We start from the raw sequence: 22,798 nt of genomic DNA, 5'->3' as shown, positions 1-22,798 counted from the left end.
AAGTTCTTGAAGCAGAATCATGACACGAAAACAAGTTCAAGTATGATCATCACTTGAAATAAGATTGTTATAGTTATAGAAATTGAACCAAAGTTTGAATATGATTATTACCTTGTATTAGAATGATAACCTACTGTAAGAAACAAAGATTTCTTGAGGTTGGATGATCACCTTACAAGATTGGAAGTGAGCTAGCAAACTTGAAAGTATTCTTGATTTTTTGAAACTAGAACTTGTGGAATTTATGAAGAACACTTAGAACTTGAAGATAGAACTTGAGAGAGATCAATTAGATGAAGAAAATTGAAGAATGAAAGTGTTTGTTGGTGTTTTTGGTCGTTGGTGTATGGATTAGATATAAAGGATATGTTATTTTGTTTTCATGTAAATAAGTCATGAATGATTACTCATATTTTTGTAATTTTATGAGATATTTCATGCTAGTTGCCAAATGATGGTTCCCACATGTGTTAGGTGACTCACATGGGCTGCTAAGAGCTGATCATTGGAGTGTATATACCAATAGTACATACATCTAAAAGCTGTGTATTGTACGAGTACGAATACGGGTGCATACGAGTAGAATTGTTGATGAAACTGAACGAGGATGTAATTGTAAGCATTTTTGTTAAGTAGAAGTATTTTGATAAGTGTCTTGAAGTCTTTCAAAAGTGTATGAATACATATTAAAACACTACATGTATATACATTTTAACTGAGTCGTTAAGTCATCGTTAGTCGTTACATGTAAGTGTTGTTTTGAAACCTTTAGGTTAACGATCTTGTTAAATGTTGTTAACCCAATGTTTATAATATCAAATGAGATTTTAAATTATTATATTATCATAATATTATCATGTATGAATATCTCTTAATATGATATATATACATTAAATGTCTTTACAACGATAATCGTTACATATATGTCTCGTTTAAAAATCATTAAGTTAGTAGTCTTGTTTTTACATATGTAGTTCATTGTTAATATACTTAATGATATGTTTACTTATTATAGTATCATGTTAACTATATATATAACCATATATATGTCATCATATAGTTTTTACAAGTTTTAACGTTCGTGAATCACCGGTCAACTTGGGTGGTCAATTGTCTATATGAAACCTATTTCAATTAATCAAGTCTTAACAAGTTTGATTGCTTAACATGTTGGAAACATTTAATCATGTAAATATCAATCTCAATTAATATATATAAACATGGAAAAGTTCGGGTCACTACAGTACCTACCCGTTAAATAAATTTCGTCCCGAAATTTTAAGCTGTTGAAGGTGTTGACGAATCTTCTAGAAATAGATGCGGGTATTTCTTCTTCATCTGATCTTCATGCTCCCAGGTGAACTCGGGTCCTCTACGAGCATTCCATCGAACCTTAACAATTGGTATCTTGTTTTGCTTAAGTCTTTTAACCTCACGATCCATTATTTCGACGGGTTCTTCGATGAATTGAAGTTTTTCGTTGATTTGGATTTCATCTAACGGAATAGTGAGATCTTCTTTAGCAAAACATTTCTTCAAATTCGAGACGTGGAAAGTGTTATGTACAGCCGCGAGTTGTTGAGGTAACTCAAGTCGGTAAGCTACTGGTCCGACACGATCAATAATCTTGAATGGTCCAATATACCTTGGATTTAATTTCCCTCGTTTACCAAATCGAACAACGTCTTTCCAAGGTGCAACTTTAAGCATGACCATCTCTCCAATTTCAAATTCTATATCTTTTCTTTTAATGTCAGCGTAGCTCTTTTGTCGACTTTGGGCGGTTTTCAACCGTTGTTGAATTTGGATGATCTTCTCGGTAGTTTCTTGTATTATCTCCGGACCCGTAATCTGTCTATCCCCCACTTCACTCCAACAAATCGGAGACCTGCACTTTCTACCATAAAGTGCTTCAAACAGCGCCATCTCAATGCTTGAATGGTAGCTGTTGTTGTAGGAAAATTCTGCTAACGGTAGATGTCTATCCCAACTGTTTCCGAAATCAATAACACATGCTCGTAGCATGTCTTCAAGCGTTTGTATCGTCCTTTCGCTCTGCCCATCAGTTTGTGGATGATAGGCAGTACTCATGTCTAGACGAGTTCCTAATGCTTGCTCTAATGTCTGCCAGAATCTTGAAATAAATCTGCCATCCCTATCAGAGATAATAGAGATTGGTATTCCATGTCAGGAGACGACTTCCTTCAAATACAGTCGTGCTAACTTCTTCATCTTGTCATCTTCTCTTATTGGCAGGAAGTGTGCTGATTTGGTGAGACGATCAACTATTACCCAAATAGTATCAAAACCACTTGCAGTCCTTGGCAATTTAGTGATGAAATCCATGGTAATGTTTTCCCATTTCCATTCCGGGATTTCGGGTTGTTGAAGTAGACCTGATGGTTTCTGATGCTCAGCTTTGACCTTAGAACACGTCAAACATTCTCCTACGTATTTAGCAACATCGGCTTTCATACCCGGCCACCAAAAATGTTTCTTGAGATCCTTGTACATCTTCCTCGTTCTAGGATGTATTGAGTATCTGGTTTTATGAGCTTCTCTAAGTACCATTTCTCTCATATCTCCAAATTTTGGTACCCAAATCCTTTCAGCCCTATACCGGGTTCCGTCTTCCCGAATATTAAGATGCTTCTCCGATCCTTTGGGTATTTCATCCTTTAAATTTCCCTCTTTTAAAACTCCTTGTTGCGCCTCCTTTATTTGAGTAGTAAGGTTATTATGAATCATTATATTCATAGATTTTACTCGAATGGGTTCTCTGTCCTTCCTGCTCAAGACATCGGCTACCACATTTGCTTTCCCCGGGTGGTAATGAATCTCAAAGTCGTAATCATTCAATAATTCAATCCACCTACGCTGCCTCATATTCAGTTGTTTCTGATTAAATATGTGTTGAAGACTTTTGTGGTCGGTATATATAATACTTTTGACCCCATATAAGTAGTGCCTCCAAGTCTTTAATGCAAAAACAACCGCGCCTAATTCCAAATCATGCGTCGTATAATTTTGTTCGTGAATCTTCAATTGTCTAGACGCATAAGCAATCACCTTTGTTCGTTGCATTAATACACAACCGAGACCTTGATTTGATGCGTCACAATAAATCACAAAATCATCATTCCCTTCAGGCAATGACAATATAGGTGCTGTGGTTAGCTTTTTCTTCAATAACTGAAACGCTTTCTCTTGTTCATCATTCCATTCAAATTTCTTCCCTTTATGCGTTAATGCAGTCAAGGATTTTGCTATTCTGGAAAAGTCTTGGATGAACCTTCTGTAGTAACCAGCTAGTCCTAAAAACTGGCGTATGTGTTTCGGAGTTTTTGGGGTTTCCCACTTTTCAACAGTTTCTATCTTTGCCGGATCCACCTTAATACCTTCTTTGTTCACTATGTGACCGAGGAATGGAACTTCTTCCAACCAAAATGCACACTTTGAAAACTTAGCGTACAATTCTTCCTTCCTCAATACTTCTAACACCTTTCTCAAATGTTCACCGTGTTCTTGGTCATTCTTTGAGTAAATAAGTATGTCATCAATGAAAACAATGACAAACTTGTCAAGGTATGGTCCACACACTAGGTTCATAAGGTCCATGAACACAGCTGGTGCATTAGTTAAACCAAACGGCATGACCATAAACTCGTAATGACCGTAACGTGTTCTGAAAGCAGTCTTTGGAATATCATCTTCTTTCACCCGCATTTGATGATACCCGGAACGTAAGTCAATCTTTGAATAAACAGACGAGCCTTGTAGTTGATCAAATAAGTCGTCGATTCTCGGTAGTGGGTAGCGGTTCTTGATGGTAAGTTTGTTCAACTCTCGGTAGTCGATACACAACCTGAATGTACCATCTTTCTTCATGACAAACAAAACAGGAGCTCCCCACGGTGATGTGCTTGGTCGAATGAAACCACGCTCTAAAAGTTCTTGTAATTGGCTTTGCAGTTCTTTCATCTCGCTGGGTGCGAGTCTGTAAGGAGCACGAGCTATTGGTGCAGTTCCTGGTACAAGATCTATTTGAAATTCAACGGATCGATGTGGGGGTAATCCCGGTAATTCTTTCGGAAATACATCGGGAAATTCTTTTGCAATGGGAACATCATTGATGCTCTTTTCTTCAGTTTGTACTTTCTCGACGTGTGCTAGAACAGCATAGCAACCTTTTCTTATTAGTTTTTGTGCCTTCAAATTACTAATAAGATGTAGCTTCGTGTTGCCCTTTTCTCCGTACACCATTAAAGGTTTTCCTTTTTCTCGTATAATGCGAATTGCATTTTTGTAACAAACGATCTCTGCTTTCACTTCTTTCAACCAGTCCATACCGCTTATCACATCAAAACTCCCTAACTCTACTGGTATCAAATCAATCTTAAATGTTTCACTAACCAGTTTAATTTCTCGATTCCGACATATATTATCTGCTGAAATTAATTTACCATTTGCTAATTCGAGTAAAAATTTACTATCCAAAGGCGTCAATGGACAACTTAATTTAGCACAAAAATCTCTACTCATATAGCTTCTATCCGCACCCGAATCAAATAAAACGTAAGCAGATTTATTGTCAATAAGAAACGTACCCGTAACAAGCTCCGGGTCTTCCTGTGCCTCTGCCGCATTAATATTGAAAACTCTTCCGCGGCCTTGTCCATTCGTGTTCTCCTGGTTCGGGCAATTTCTAATAATGTGGCCCGGTTTTCCACATTTATAACAAACTACATTGGCATAACTTGCTCCGACACTACTTGCTCCGCCATTACTCGTTCCGACACCATTTGTTCCTTTCGTTCTATTAACCCCTGGTCCGTAGACTTCACACTTCGCCGCGCTATGACCATTTCTTTTACACTTGTTGCAAAATTTGGTGCAGAACCCCGAGTGATACTTTTCACACCTTTGGCATAGCTGCTTCTGATTGTTGTTATTGTTGCGGTTATTATTGTTGTTGGGATGATTGTTGTAGTTGCTATTGTTGTTGTTGTTGTTCTTGTTGTTGGGCCGTTTGTTGTAGTTGCGATTGATGTTGCGATTGTTGGGATAATTGTTGCGATTATTGTTGTAATTGTTGTTGTTGTATTGGTGATTCTTATCACCGTTTTCCTCCCACTTTCTTTTGACTTGCTTCACATTGGCCTCTTCAGCAGTCTGTTCTTTAATTCTTTCTTCAATCTGGTTCACTAGTTTGTGAGCTATTCTACATGCCTGCTGTATGGAGGCGGGCTCGTGTGAACTTATATCTTCTTGGATTCTTTCCGGTAATCCTTTCACAAACGCGTCGATCTTCTCTTCCTCATCTTCGAATGCTCCCGGACACAATAGGCACAATTCTGTGAATCGTCTTTCGTACGTGGTAATATCAAATCCTTGGGTTCGTAACCCTCTAAGTTCTGTCTTGAGCTTATTGACCTCGGTTCTGGGACGGTACTTCTCATTCATCAAGTGCTTGAATGCTGACCACGGTAGTGCGTACGCATCGTCTTGTCCTACTTGCTCTAGATAGGTATTCCACCATGTTAACGCAGAACCTGTGAAGGTATGCGTAGTGTACTTCACTTTATCCTCTTCAGTACACTTACTTATGGCAAACACCGATTCGACCTTCTCTGTCCACCATTTCAATCCGATCGGTCCTTCGGTTCCATCAAATTCCAAAGGTTTGCAGGCAGTGAATTCTTTGTAGGTGCATCCTACACGATTTCCTGTACTGCTAGATCCAAGGTTATTGTTGGTATGTAGCGCAGCCTGTACTGTGGCTATGTTTGAAGCTAGAAAAGTACGGAATTCCTCTTCATTCATATTCACGGTGTGTCGAGTAGTCGGTGCCATTTCCTTCAAAATAGTCAAATGGAACAAGTTAATCATACAGAATATTAAGAGTAGTTAATAGTATTTCGTAGCATAATATGAACTCATTTATAAAAGCTTTTTCTTCATATTAGCATTTTATAAGTTTAAATTTGGGTAGTACCTACCCGTTAAGTTCATACTTAGTAGCTATTATACAATTCAACTACTACAATTCTATATGAAAAACTGATTATAATAATATTTCGCGTTCAAACTTTTACACAATATTTTACAAACTTACAATACCGCTTATTTTACATATAGCATGAAATATAGCACACAATAAATTTGATACAAGATGGTTGTGAAGATAATTCTAGCTAGTACACAAGTCGTTCAGCAAAGGCAATAAAGACACGTAATTCATACGTCCAGAAACAAGTCATGCATTCTGGTTTTACTAGGATTACTTCCCATCCTTGGTCTTGTGGAACATAACCGTTATGGCCGTTGATAAGACAGCGTGTTTTAACGTCGTCAAAGGGACGAGGGTTACGTAATGTCCAACAGTCCCGTAACAATCTAAAAACCTCATTTCTTACCCCAATTACCGACTCCGTCACTTGTGGGAACGTTTTGTTTAATAGTTGTAGCCCGATGTTCTTGTTCTCACTTTGGTGAGAAGCGAACATTACTAATCCATAAGCATAACATGCTTCTTTATGTTGCATGTTAGCCACTTTTTCTAAATCACGAAGTCCAATATTCGGATATATTGAGTCAAAATAATTTCTTAACCCATTGCGTAAAATAGCATTTGGGTTCCCCGCAATATATGCGTCAAAGTAAACACATCGTAACTTATGGATTTCCCAATGTGATATCCCCCATCTTTCGAACGAAAGCCTTTTATAAACCAAGGCATTCTTGGAACGTTCTTCGAATGTCTTACAAACTGATCTCGCCTTAAATAGTTGTGCCGAAGAATTCTGACCGACTCTAGACAAGATTTCATCAATCATGTCTCCGGGTAGGTCTCTTAAAATATTGGGTTGTCTATCCATTTTATGTTTTTATACTGTAAAATAGACAAGAGTTAGATTCATAAAAAAAATTACTTATTAATACAAGCAATTTTTACATATATCATAAAGCATAAGCACACTATATTACATATATTTCACCACACGAATACAACTATCTTATTCCGACTCGCTTGTTTCTTCTTCTTCGGTTTTGGTTCGTTTTGCCAAGTTTCTAGGGATATATGATGTTCCCCTAATACGATCCGTCGTTTTCCACATTGGTTTAGAAAAACCTGGTGGTTTAGAGGTTCCCGGGTCATTGTTACAACTTAAGGACTTTGGGGGTTGACGATACATATAAAGTTCATCGGGGTTGGAATTAGATTTCTCTATTTTTATGCCCTTTCCCTTATTATTTTCTTTTGCCTTTTTAAATTCAGTTGGGGTAATTTCTATAACATCATCGGAATTCTCGTCGGAATCCGATTCATCGGAGAATTGGTAATCCTCCCAATATTTTGCTTCCTTGGCGGAAACACCATTGACCATAATTAACCTTGGTTGGTTGGTTGAGGATTTTCTTTTACTTAACCGTTTTATTATTTCCCCCACCGGTTCTATTTCTTCATCCGGTTCCGATTCTTCTTCCGATTTCGATTCTTCTTCCGGTTCCGACTCTTCTTCCGGTTCCTCTTCGGGAACTTGTGAATCAGTCAACGAATCATTCCAATTTACATTTGACTCTTCATTATTATTAGGTGAGTCAATGGGACTTGTTCTAGAGGTAGACATCTATCACATAATATCAAACGCGTTAAGAGATTAATATATCACATAATATTCACATGTTAAAAATATATAGTTTCCAACAAAATTTGTTAAGCAATCATTTTTCAAGTAAACACGGTCAAAGTCCAGACTCACTAATGCATCCTAACAAACTCGATAAGACACACTAATGCAAAATTCTGGTTCTCTAAGACCAACGCTCGGATACCAACTGAAATGTCCCGTTCTTATTGATTAAAAACGTTCCATATTAATTGATTTCGTTGCGAGGTTTTGACCTCTATATGAGACGTTTTTCAAAGACTGCATTCATTTTAAAACAAACCATAACCTTTATTTCATCAATAAAGGTTTAAAAAGCTTTACGTAGATTATCAAATAATGATAATCTAAAATATCCTGTTTACACACGACCATTACATAATGGTTTACAATACAAATATGTTACAACAAAATAAGTTTCTTGAATGCAGTTTTTACACAATATCATACAAGCATGGACTCCAAATCTCGTCCTTATTTAAGTATGCGACTGCGGAAGCTGTTAATAATCACCTGAGAATAAACATGCTTAAAACGTCAACAAAAATGTTGGTGAGTTATAGGTTTAACCTATATATATCAAATCATAATAATAGACCACAAGATTTCATATTTCAATACACATCCCATACATAGAGATAAAAATCATTCATATGGTGAACACCTGGTAACCAACATTAACAAGATGCATATATAAGAATATCCCCATCATTCCGGGACACCCTTCGGATATGATATAAATTTCGAAGTACTAAGGCATCCGGTACTTTGGATGGGGCTTGTTGGGCCCGATAGATCTATCTTTAGGATTCGCGTCAATTAGGGTGTCTGTTCCCTAATTCTTAGATTACCAGACTTAATAAAAAGGGGCATATTCGATTTTGATAATTCAACCATAGAATGTAGTTTCACGTACTTGTGTCTATTTTGTAAATCATTTATAAAACCTGCATGTATTCTCATCCCAAAAATATTAGATTTTAAAAGTGGGACTATAACTCACTTTCACAGATTTTTACTTCGTCGGGAAGTAAGACTTGGCCACTGGTTGATTCACGAACCTATAACAATATATACATATATATCAAAGTATGTTCAAAATATATTTACAACACTTTTAGTATATTTTGATGTTTTAAGTTTATTAAGTCAGCTGTCCTCGTTAGTAACCTACAACTAGTTGTCCACAGTTAGATGTACAGAAATAAATCGATAAATATTATCTTGAATCAATCCACGACCCAGTGTATACGTATCTCAGTATTGATCACAACTCAAACTATATATATTTTGGAATCAACCTCAACCCTGTATAGCTAACTCCAACATTCACATATAGAGTGTCTATGGTTGTTCCGAAATATATATAGATGTGTCGACATGATAGGTCGAAACATTGTATACGTGTCTATGGTATCTCAAGATTACATAATATACAATACAAGTTGATTAAGTTATGGTTGGAATAGATTTGTTACCAATTTTCACGTAGCTAAAATGAGAAAAATTATCCAATCTTGTTTTACCCATAACTTCTTCATTTTAAATCCGTTTTGAGTGAATCAAATTGCTATGGTTTCATATTGAACTATATTTTATGAATCTAAACAGAAAAAGTATAGGTTTATAGTCGGAAAAATAAGTTACAAGTCATTTTTGTAAAGGTAGTCATTTCAGTCGAAAGAACGACGTCTAGATGACCATTTTAGAAAACATACTTCCACTTTGAGTTTAACCATAATTTTTGGATATAGTTTCATGTTCATAATAAAAATCATTTTCTCAGAATAACAACTTTTAAATCAAAGTTTATCATAGTTTTTAATTAACTAACCCAAAACAGCCCGCGGTGTTACTACGACGGCGTAAATCCGGTTTTACGGTGTTTTTCGTGTTTCCAGGTTTTAAATCATTAAGTTAGCATATCATATAGATATAGAACATGTGTTTAGTTGATTTTAAAAGTCAAGTTAGAAGGATTAACTTTTGTTTGCGAACAAGTTTAGAATTAACTAAACTATGTTCTAGTGATTACAAGTTTAAACTTTCGAATAAGATAGCTTTATATGTATGAATCGAATGATGTTATGAACATCATTACTACCTTAAGTTCCTTGGATAAACCTACTGGAAAAGAGAAAAATGGATCTAGCTTCAATGGATCCTTGGATGGCTCGAAGTTCTTGAAGCAGAATCATTACACGAAAACAAGTTCAAGTAAGATCATCACTTGAAATAAGATTGTTATAGTTATAGAAATTGAACCAAAGTTTGAATATGATTATTACCTTGTATTAGAATGATAACCTACTGTAAGAAACAAAGATTTCTTGAGGTTGGATGATCACCTTACAAGATTGGAAGTGAGCTAGCAAACTTGAAAGTATTCTTGATTTTTTGAAACTAGAACTTGTGGAATTTATGAAGAACACTTAGAACTTGAAGATAGAACTTGAGAGAGATCAATTAGATGAAGAAAATTGAAGAATGAAAGTGTTTATAGGTGTTTTTGGTCGTTGGTGTATGGATTAGATATAAAGGATATGTTATTTTGTTTTCATGTAAATAAGTCATGAATGATTACTCATATTTTTGTAATTTTATGAGATATTTCATGCTAGTTGCCAAATGATGGTTCCCACATGTGTTAGGTGACTCACATGGGCTGCTAAGAGCTGATAATTGAAGTGTATATACTAATAGTACATACATCTAAAAGCTATGTATTGTACGAGTACGAATACGGGTGCATACGAGTAGAATTGTTGATGAAACTGAACGAGGATGTAATTGTAAGCATTTTTGTTAAGTAGAAGTATTTTGATAAGTGTATTGAAGTCTTTCAAAAGTGTATAAATACATATTAAAACACTACATGTATATACATTTTAACTGAGTCGTTAAGTCATCGTTAGTCGTTACATGTAAGTGTTGTTTTGAAACCTTTAGGTTAACGATCTTGTTAAATGTTGTTAACTCAATGTTTATAATATCAAATGAGATTTTAAATTATTATATTATCATGATATTATCATGTATGAATATCTCTTAATATGATATATATACATTAAATGTCTTTACAACGATAATCGTTACATATATGTCTCGTTTAAAAATCATTAAGTTAGTAGTCTTGTTTTTACATATGTAGTTCATTGTTAATATACTTAATGATATGTTTACTTATCATAGTATCATGTTAACTATATATATATATATATATCCATATATATGTCATCATATAGTTTTTACAAGTTTTAACGTTCGTGAATCACCGGTCAACTTGGGTGGTCAATTGTCTATATGAAACATTTTTCAATTAATCAAGTCTTAACAAGTTTGATTGCTTAACATGTTGGAAACATTTAATCATGTAAATATCAATCTCAATTAATATATATAAACATGGAAAAGTTAGGGTCACTACACAAACAATCAAACGAAGTAGTCTCAGGTACTTTCATGGTTAATTCTAATCCGGCAAGGGTTTTATTTGATAGCGGTGAAAATTTTTCATTTGTGTCTCCAAAATTTGTGCCTAAACTTGATAGACCGTTAGCTAAGTTGATTCGTCCGGTAGAAGTCGAAATAGCGGACAGCAAGACGGTGCTAGTGGTTGATGTGTGTAAGAATTGTGATGTCGTTTTTGGTGCCGAAAACTTTAAAATTGATCTTATCCCTATGACTTTGGGCGATTTTGATATCGTTGTTGGTATGGATTGGCTTGATCGAAATAGAGCCGATATTGCATGCCATGAAAATTTTATACGTGTGAAGACCCCAAGTGGGGGAGAGTTGACTATTCATGGCGATAGACGAAGAAGACTTGTGCCGATATGTTCTTATGTACGAGCACGTCGTTTTCTTGTTAGTGGTGGCATGACTTTTCTTGCCCATGTTGTCGATACTCGTGACGAGCCACCACCTATTCGTGAAATTCCGGTGGTTAGTGAATTCGAAGACGTTTTTCCGGACGAGTTACTGGGTGTTCCGGCGGAAAGACAAGTTGAATTTCGTATTGAGTTGGTTCCGGGAGCTACTCCCATTGCTAAAACTCCTTATCGTTTAGCACCAATGGAAATGCAAGAGTTGTTAAATCAAACCCAAGAGTTGCTTGAGAAGGGTTTTATTCGACCGTGTGCTTCGCCATGGGGCGCTCCGGTCTTATTCGTGAAAAAGAAGGATGGTAGTATGCGGATGTGCATCGATTACCGGGAGTTGAATAAAGTGATGATCAAGAATCGTTATCCATTGTCTCGGATTGACGATTTGTTTGACCAACTCCAAGGTGCAACGTATTTCTCTAAGATCGACCTACGGTTCGGCTATCACCAAATGCGGGTCCGTGAGGAAGATATTGAGAAAACGGCTTTTCGAACGCGTTATGGGCATTTTGAGTTTGTAGTTATGCCTTTTGGTGTTACGAATGCACCGGCGGCATTCATGGATCTTATGAACCGAGTGTGCCAACCCATGTTGGACAAGTCGGTGATTGTGTTCATTGACGACATACTAGTCTACTCGAAAAGTGTGAACGAGCATGAACGTCATTTGCGTGATGTATTGAAGGCATTACGAATGGAGAAGTTGTATGCTAAGTTCTCAAAATGTGAATTTTGGCTAAGGGAGGTTCAATTCCTTGGCCACATTGTGAACAAAGACGGTATTCAAGTGGATCCGGGGAAGATAGAGACGGTGAAGAGTTGGAGACAACCGACTACGCCTACGGAGGTCCGAAGTTATCTCGGATTGGACGGTTATTATCGTCGGTTTATCCAAGACTTTTCTAAGATCGCTTCTTCATTGACGAAATTGACAAGGAAGAACGTGAGGTTTGTTTAGGAGAACGAGCAAGAAATTGCTTTTAAATTGTTAAAGGAGAAGTTATGTCAAGCTCCGGTGTTAGTTTTGCCGGAAGGGTTGGAAGACATGACGGTTTACTGTGATGCCTCGTTAAATGGACTCGGTTATGTTCTAATGCAAAGAGGTAAAGTCATCGCTTATGCCTCACGACAATTAAAGGAACACGAGACGAGATATCTGACTCACGGTCTTGAGTTGGCAGCGGTTGTGCATGCGTTGAAAATTTGGCTCCATTACTTGTATGGTGTCAAGTGTACGATTTATTCGGATCATAAGAGTTTGAAACATCTCTTTAATCAACGAGATTTGAATTATCGTCAACGTAGGTGGATGGATGTGGTAAAAGACTATGATTGTGAAATACTTTATCATCCGGGCAAGGCGAATGTGGTCGCGGATGCGTTAAGTCGAAAGAGTCATCACCCGGCTTTACGATTGGGATTGTTACGTATGATTATTACTAACGATTTTCTTGAAAAACTCGGCGTGATTCAAATAGAGGCTTACGTTCACAACAAGCATGCGGAACGAATTATGGGACAATCGGAGTTCATTACTATGGGCTCGCGGGGTTTGTTGTCTTTTCAAGGAAGAGTGTGGGTGCCTAAGATGGGAGATTATCGACAAGTGCTACTTGATGAAGCACATAAGTCAAAGTATTCCATTCATCCGGGCGTAACGAAAATGTATCTTGATTTAAGGAAAGATTATTGGTGGCCGGGCATGAAACGTGATGTTGTGAAGTATGTTGAGCAATGCGTCACGTGTTTGCAAGTTAAAGCCGAGCACCAAAAGCCGTATGGTAGGTTACAACCGCTAGAAATCCCGAAATGGAAATGGGAGCACATTACCATGGATTTCATCACAAAGTTACCTAAAACGGCGAGGACCCAATTTGATTCGATTTGGGTTACAGTGGATCGATTGACGAAAAGTGCTTTGTTTCTTCCCATTAAGGAAACGATATCGTCGGAGACGTTGGCTAAGTTGTTTATCAAGGAAGTCATCTCTCGACACGGTGTTCCTATATCGATTGTTTCGGATCGAGATACTTGTTTTACATCTCGGTTTTGGGAAAAGTTTCACGAAGATATGGGTACGCAACTGAAGTTGAGCACGGCGTATCATCCTCAAACGGACGGTCAAACTGAACGTACGAATCAAACTTTGGAAGATATGTTACGAGCGTGTATTATCGATTTTGGTGGTAGTTGGGACGAGCACTTACCTTTGGTGGAATTCTCGTACAATAATAGTTATCATACTAGTATTGGGATGCCACCTTATGAGATGCTTCATGGGCGTAGATGTCGAACCCCGATTTGTTGGGGCGAAGTGGGACAAAAGGAAATCGGGAGTACCGATTTGGTTTTAGAGATGAATAGCAAGATTGATGTGATTCGAGAGTATTTGAAAAAGGATCAAGATAGGTAAAAGTCGTATGCCGACAAACGTAGACGAACGATCGAATTTCAAGAAGGTGACATGGTGATGCTTAAGGTTTCGCCATGGAAAGGTATTATTCGATTCCGGAAATGAGGAAAGTTAGCTCCTCGGTTTATTGGACCATTTAAGGTTTTAGCTCGTGTTGGTGAAGTCGCGTATAGTTTGGAATTACCCGAAGAGCTTGTGGGGATCCATAATACGTTTCATGTTTCCCATCTCCGTAAGTGTCTTGCGGATGATTCATCTTGGGTGCCATTAGACGAGATCGAGCTAAATAATAAGTTAGAGTATATTGAGGAGCCGATTGCTATACTCGATGAGAAGGTCAAAAGGTTGAGACATAAAGAGGTTAGGACTTTTAAAGTTCAATGGCGTTATAGTAAGGGTTCCAAGTTTACTTGGGAGCCCGAAGAGTTTGTGTTGGTCTATCTTCCTTCTTGTCATGCGGCTTGGATCGCGAGGACGCGCTCCGATTCAAGTGGGGGAGAGTTGTAACATCCCGTTTTCCCGTATGTATCGAAAGGTACTCACTTAATCATTTGTACGTTTATAACTCGTTAACTTATGCGTAATTGCATGGATATATGGGTGGATATATATATATATATATATATATATATATATATATATATATATATATATATATATATATATATATATATATATATATACGTATATATGTACTTGTTATTGTGTGTGTAAATAAGTCTTAAAGGAGCTTCGGTTAGCGTTAAGCCTTGTGAGACTATTGTTGAAGTCTAGGAGAATATTGGGAGCGAGTTTGGATTGTACAAATTAAATAAAATCGAAAAGTGTTTAAGTTGGTCGATCTGTTCAGATCCAGCCTTGGGCCGCGCCGCGACAATTGGGTCCGCGCCGCGGCATATAAAGCAATTCTGGATCAGAAGTCATGTTAAAAGGGGTCATTTTTCCTTTGATAGGTCGCGCCGCGACAAATGGGCCGCGCCGCGGCAATTCTGCTGGACAGATTCGGGTTCTAGCTCAATTTAAGCGATTTTAAGGGGTAAAATGGTAAATTCATATGTGGATCTGATGGGAGCTTTAACTCTCAACCACATACTCATTTATTTCATTTTCCGTTTCTATTTTCTTTCCTTTTTCTCTCCCAAAACACAAAATCCACTTAGCTTGATCTTGAGATTTGAAGTTGGAGATTTGTGAATCAAACCTAAGAGCGAGAATTAAAGTTGTTCCTTGTATCTCTAGCTACGCGTGGATATTCTCGGTAAGTTCTAACTCTAAGTTTTGAGTTTTAATTGGTTAATGACTAGGGTTTGGGTTACTAGAGATTTGTATGACCCATTTGAGGGTAAAATGGGTGAGTTTGGGTTATGTTGTTGTAATGAAACCCTAATAGCCATAATCTAGGTTTTGGCCTTGTGATTTTAGGTTGTAAGCGCCAATTGGTATTGTTAGTCACTAATGCACTTTCAGATTTATGAAAGAAGTGTAAATGGGTAAGTTTGACTTGATTATGAGTCTAAGTAATGTAAAATGGGTCAAAATGTACTAGTTGACCTAATTAGATGAAATGGGTATGGATTACCCTAAGTTTTATGTTAATTGAAGTTAATAGACTTTAATTCACTAGCCTTAGTGATTAAAGTCGAGACTTGGCCATTTATGGGCGGTTGTGGGTAGTTGAGTCATTAAATGCAATTTGGGTCATTAAATGCTCAAGTGGGAGTATTGTGGTTAATCCCACTAGTTATGAAATTGAATGTGCACTTAATGATTTAGGTACATTGCGTTGAAGCTCGGAAGTACTAAATCATCATCCTTGTGACAAGGTGAGTGGAATAATTATATGTGCATGTATATAATTTATTTACTTGTGGGGTGTGGGTTTAAAGTTCGATGTTTACGATACCATACCCTAGAGTATATTATGTTGTGGATGAGGGTTTAAAGTTCGTTGTTGACGATACCTTATACGTATGGAATTAAAGTTCAATGTTGACGATGCCATACGACTATTGTAGTGAGTTGATGAGGGTTTAAAGTTCGATGTTGACGATACCTCATATGTGGGTTTAAAGTTCGGTGTTGACGATACCACATTAATGTAGGCGAATGGGGTTTAAGTTCGATGTTGACGATACCATTCGTTGGACTAGCCTTGAGATCTCGAGCACTTTGGATGTTGTGAACATCATCGTTATACTTGTATTTTAGCATGATGTGTCGTTGTGTTATATGCTATCTTTATACTAGTCTTGTTATCGTGGTGCTTAGCGTTATACATGTGAAAGGTATGCTAATTATGTAACTAGTATGTATGCGAATTTGGTAAGTGTTTGCATGTAAGTAGGTTATATATATGTATGTATAATTGTTGCACTCACTAAGCCTAGCTTACCCTCTCGTTGTTTACCATTTTATAGGTTCCGGCTTGGACAAGGGTAAGGGCATACGTTTGGACTAGTGGTCTCCCGCTTATGTTGTCGGGGGTGCTTTTGGTGTTAGCTTTTGAAGTGACCGAACGTTTTGGGTAGTTTAGCCCCAAACCATGCTCGACTGTCGTTTGGATTATAAACTATCATTTGTTGTTGGTCAAACTTGTATCACATTCGTTAATGGCCTTTGTGCCTTTTTGTAAACATTAAACTCGTAGCATGTTTTGACGAATCGTGTGGAATGGGTTACATATTTAATTGGCGTGTAAATGTGTATTATATAAATTTTTTTTTTTATCGTACGGAGTACGGGTTGGGTTGTTTCAAGTGGTATCAGAGCATGGTCTAAGGGATTTAGGCAACTTGAGATAGGTGCCTAGACTTGGGCTTTATTGTGTGAGCGCTTTATGCGGGACTTGTAGGACTTTGGGTCTAATCGGGAATTGTTAGTGCCTTGGTTTATGAGAACTAACCTTGTGCTAATTGTTTGTATTGTGTTTAGCAATCATCAAGCAAGAAGGACGTTGTACTAGCGAGTTAATGCGACGTGCTCGAGTAACAACGATTAGCTACCGTTGTTACGAGTGCAAATCGTGTCAAACGAGTAATGTACGACGATTGTTGAGCAAGATGGGGTAGTGTGGTACGCATGTATATACTTACGTGTTATGCTTTCCGTTCATGGTTTAACCCTTTTCGTTTTATAGAATGAAGACGAGAAACGGACCCGATCATGATAACGGAAGTACAAGCGAGGACGTCGAATTTTTGACTAAGGTTGAGGCCATCTTTAAAAAGTTAAAAGCGGATTTTCTTACGGACGTCCGAAAGGTCTTCCAAGATTCGGTCGATGGCTTTTGCGTGAACGTAACAATTTCTCCTTGAAGTCTCACAGCGTTAGATGCCGGAAAGAATTGTTTAAGAAAATTTTCAACTAAGACATCCCATGTGTCAATCGCCCCTTCAGGTAACGATTCTAACCAATCTTTGGCTTCTCCCTTTAAAGTCCAGAGAAATAACATGAGATAGATCTGTTCATCCTCAACTTCTCTGATTTTGAATAGAGTACAGATCCTATTAAAGGTACGAAGATGTTCGTTAGGATCTTCCTTCGGCGCACCACTAAATTGGCATTGATTAGTTACCATGTGTAGGATTTGTCCTTTGATTTCATAATCTGGTACATTAATGTCTGGTTGAGTAATAGCATAACCTTGGCCAGTGTGTTTAGCCCTCATTCGATCTTCCATACTTACAGGTTCCAGATTTTCCAAGATTGAATTTGTTGAATCTGAATCACTAGAGGATTATGACTTAATGGTTTCTTCCTCGACAATCTCTGGATGAGTATTTTTGGTTCAGGAGGAATGATTAGTGGTTCAGGATCTCTGAATTGTCCCTGAATATCCTTCGGGTTCTCAATTGCGAGGTCGGGTTCAAAAAATGGATTATCGAAAATTTGAATTGGAGTACTTGGTCGACTAGACGACGATTCTAAAGAAAAATCAACGGCGACAATGTTGGCTAGATGTCTTGATCGAGTTACAGGTGGTGAACGTATGAAAGGTGGTGAACGTTTTGCTCGGTGCATTCACTGAATATCCTATTAGTTATAAAAGATAAAAATTATATAAGCTATCAAATTAATAGACTTTTCTGATTTTGCCCACGTTTCGAATAGCCAATAGATGCAGCAGGTAGCCATGACCCTTTAAATCGGAAGCCCACAACTCGCCACTAACAAATCCAACTATTACTACGAACCAGAAAATTTTGGATGTCTATCAATTTAACCGCTTAAAATAATTTTTCGTCGAAATTTAAAGAAGATAAAGAAAATTCTATGTCCTAAAAACTAAAGCGTAGAAATGAGAAAGAAAAAACGCGTCGAAAAATAAGAGGTCGAAAAATAAGCGTCAAAAAATAAAAGTCAAAAAATAATAATAATAAAATGCAGCGTCGAAACTTAAAAGCCTAAAAACTAAGAATTAAAACTTACGTCTAAAGGTATTAAAGCTTAAAGGAATTCTATATCCAAAACGGCAATAACTTAAAAAGCACTAAAATTTTAAAACAGCGTCGCAAAATTTTAAAGCACCTAAATCTTAGTCTATAGAAAAAGCTTAAAGGAATTCTATGTCCAACAGCCCCATAATAATCTAAAAACCTTGTTTCTCACCCCAACTACTGAATCCGTCACTTGTGGGAAAGTTTTATTTAAAAGCTGCAATCCGATGTTCTTTTTCTCACATTGGTAAGAAGCGAACATCACTAACCCGTAAGTATAACATGCTTCTTTATGTTGCATGTTAAAAGCTCTTTCTAACTCGCGAAATCCTATGTTGGGATATGTTGAGTCAAAATAGGTTCTTAACCCGTAGCGCAAAATTGCATTTGGGTTCCCCGCATTTAACGCTTTAAAGAAAACACGTCGTAACTTAAAGTCTCCCCAATGTGATATACCCCACCTATCAAAGGAAAACCTTTTATAAACTAAGGCATTTCTGGAAAGTCTTTCAAATGTTTGACAGGTTAATTTCGCCATAACTAAATGTGCTGATGAATTCTGACCGACTCTAGACAAGATTTCCTCAATCATATCCTCTGGTAGGTCTTCTAAAATATTCGGTTGTCTACCCTTAACGTCCATTTTGTTTTTATACTGTAAAATAGACAAGGATTAGATTCGTAAAAACAAACAATACAAGCAATTTTTACATAGAACATAAAAGTACAAGCACACTACAATACATTTATTACACAACATGCTCACACCCCTCTAATCTGAATCACTGGTTTCTTCTTCTTCGGACTTGGTTCTTTTTCCTAATCTTCTAGGGATATATGATGTTCCTCTAATACGAGCCGTCATTTTCCACAATGGTTTAGAAAAGCTGGTGGTTTAGAGGTTCCCAGGTCATTGTTACATTTTAGGAAATACGGATGTTGTCGATACATATAAAGTTCATCGGGGTTGGAATCGGGTTTCTTTATTTTTATACCTTTTTGTAAAAACCCGTCCTAATCCTCCTGGACAAAGTCATCAACATTTGGTCCCATTGCGATGATCGACTCCAAGTAATGTCTTTAACATGAGCAAATGCACAGCGGAAGACTTAATTCATACCTGAGAATAAACATGCTTTAAAATGTCAACATAAAGTTGGTGAGATATAGGTTTGATGCTAGCAGCGTTATAACTATGGACCACAAGATTTCATATATTTAAACATAATACACTCGCAAGTGTATGAAAAGCATTCTAAGTTTGTTGAGCACCTGGTAACCAGCCTTAACAAGAGTGTGTACCCCTGAGTTATAATAATATGTGCACCGAATCAAGTGCATTCCGTTAACCTCGAAGTACTAAACACCCGTTCTTCTAGTTTAGTAGTGACTAGAACAACATCTGGGTGGGGGTGTAAAACCCGATAGATCTATCTTTAGGATTCGCGCCTACCAGTTCATAAACCAATAGTTAAAGTTACCAAGCTAGGGGATTTTTGATTCAAACTCACGTAGAACGTAATTTTAGTCACTTGTGTCCATAACGTAATCATTTATAAAAATAGAGCATGTATTCTCAGCCCAAAAATATTTAAAGTTTAAAAGGGGACTATATACTCACCTAATGTATTTTGTAGTAAAAATACATATAACATCATTGATCAAGTAAAAGGTTGGCCTTGGATTCACGAACCTATATCATTTGTGTATATATATATTTATTAATACACATAATCGTAATCAAATAATTCTATTATTAATCTTATTATATATTAAGTGTTGTAGTTATATGAAATTTATATTAAACCCTAAATGACATATATGTATATTCTATATTTCAAATTATATGTTATCTATAATTATTTTGGATATATTTTTAAAGTAATTAGTATTTATACATATGTTTTTATATAAAGATCATTTATTAACAATTGTAAATATACAAGATTGAGGATAATAATAATAATTTTTATAATAATGTATACTAATAATAATAATTCTAAAAGTAATGATTTTACTGATAATATTGATAATAAAGTTAAAAATGATACTTTTGATAAATTTACTAATAATAATAATTCTAATAATACTTATAATAATTCTATTAATAATAATAATAATAATAATAATAATAATAATAATAATAATAATAATAGTAATAATAATAATAATAATAATAATAATTCTAGCAACATTAACATTATTAATAATAAATAGGGTTAATACTAATAATAATAAAATAAAATAAATGAAAGTTAAAAGAGATTATACCCTTTTAGAAATTTCCCTAAAAAGAATTACAGCAGACGGGACTCGAACCCGAGACCTCTCACTCACGACTAACACTCTTGACCATTGGGCTGTTGCCCGTTTTCGGTAATTATACCGAACCCATAAATATAAAACTCAACTGTTTTGTTCATCTTCTTCCTTCCCCCAAATCCCCAAATCCATTCAACCCAAATCAAATCATAACATCTAATACTTCCTGTGGTTTTAGGACTTTTAATTCGAAATATATAAAAAAACGAGCCTCCAACTAATTAACTCAACAGAAGTAAAAAAAAAATCAAAAAAAAAAAATCGAAATCAGAGTGCTCTTGCTGCTGTCGCTATTATTTTAAAAAAAAAAATTAAACTTCGAATTTAAGAAGGTTTTTAGCTAGAAATTATAAAATGAAACTGATAGTATATCGTTCCTAGAAGCTGTAAAAATCATCAATTGAACTGGAATCATCAAAACCAATTCGAATTTTTCAAAGAACAGATTGTTTGATTTTTTTTTTATATACTCTGACCTCGAAATTATTAATCAATCAAAGGAGTTAGAGCGTGAAATCTTACAGATAGATCAAATATAAAATTCCTAACACATCTGCGTTATTAGATTTTTGATTTTTGATTCGAAATTTGGTTTATGGTTTAAGAGGTTTTGCGAACAGAGAAGAGATGATTCTCTTTTTTTTTTAAACAATTCGCAGGAGATGTCCATTTATAACACGTATTAGATGATTAATACAGTAAAAAAAATTATTAAAATTGTTTGGTAGCGATTCACGAGCAGAACAGAATAATTAGAGAAGATAGTGACAGGATCAATATGCGTGTAACCCTTTTCCTGGTATTTATATTGGTTAATAAATAATAATAATAATAATAATAATAATAATAATAATAATAATAATAATAATAATAATATTAATATTAATGATATTAATAATAATCTATTTAATAATAAATAATAATAATACTAAAAGGAAATTCTCTTTTTATAATAATAATAATTATCATAATAATAATTTATAATAATAATATTAATAACAAAGATGTTACTAATTATTAACGATAACAATTAATAATAATATTGTAAATAATAATATTACATGTAATAATAATAATAATAATATAACAAATTAATATTAATAATTAATTATAAAAAAAATAAAATATTATAAATTTCTACATATCATTCGTATAATATTTATAAATTATTTATATTAGAATATTTGTATGAATCACTGCGTATAGAGGTTATATATATATATATATATATATATATATATATATATATATATATATATATATATATATATATATATATATATATATATATATATATATATAATAATTTTCATTACAATGTATATTATTTTACATATTTATTTATAACAACAATTATATAATAGTTGATTAACGTCACAAGTTATAATACCTATTTACATATATTTGTATATACACATATTTACAAGTAATGGTTCGTGAATCATCGGGGACAGTCAAAGGGTAATTGATTAAAAAAATAGATTTCAAACTTTCTAGACTCAATATTACAGATTTTGCTTATCGTGTCAGAAACATATAGAGATTAGGGTTTAAATTTGGTCAGAAATTTCTGGGTCGTTACAGTACCCACCCGTTAAAGAAATTTCGTCCCCGAAATTTGGTAGAGGTTGTCATAAATAACAATAAGAATGTTTTTTTATGACGAATATGAGGTAATAACGGAGTTTTATCATTATTGAAAGATATGGATGAAACGATTTGATCATGTGAAGCGCACGGGTGAAGCTATCACAAAAGAATGAAATGAGTGATTATGGAATTGTTTTAACCGATGACGTGATTAGGATTGATTTCCAGAATTTGAGGGATTTAAAGAAAATCTTATGTAACAAGATTTGGCTTTTTAGGCATCAGAATCTTCTTTGATTTAATGTGGCAATCTGTTTTGATTTCTCTGTCGGATATTTCACTATAAATCTACCTCCTCCGTTTCCTTATTCTCCACACCTTCTATTTGCTGCGATTTATACTCCAATTTCTATTTCGGGACATTGTCCATTCGTTTCTTCTTCCCGTCCTCAAGTCAAGCGAGTAATGATCCGAAATTCGTAG

This window comes from Rutidosis leptorrhynchoides, chromosome 10, assembly GCF_046630445.1.
Source record: "Rutidosis leptorrhynchoides isolate AG116_Rl617_1_P2 chromosome 10, CSIRO_AGI_Rlap_v1, whole genome shotgun sequence".
Lineage (NCBI taxonomy): Eukaryota > Viridiplantae > Streptophyta > Magnoliopsida > Asterales > Asteraceae > Rutidosis > Rutidosis leptorrhynchoides.
The sequence above is the reverse complement of the archived record's forward strand: the minus strand, read 5'-3'. Positions refer to the sequence as shown.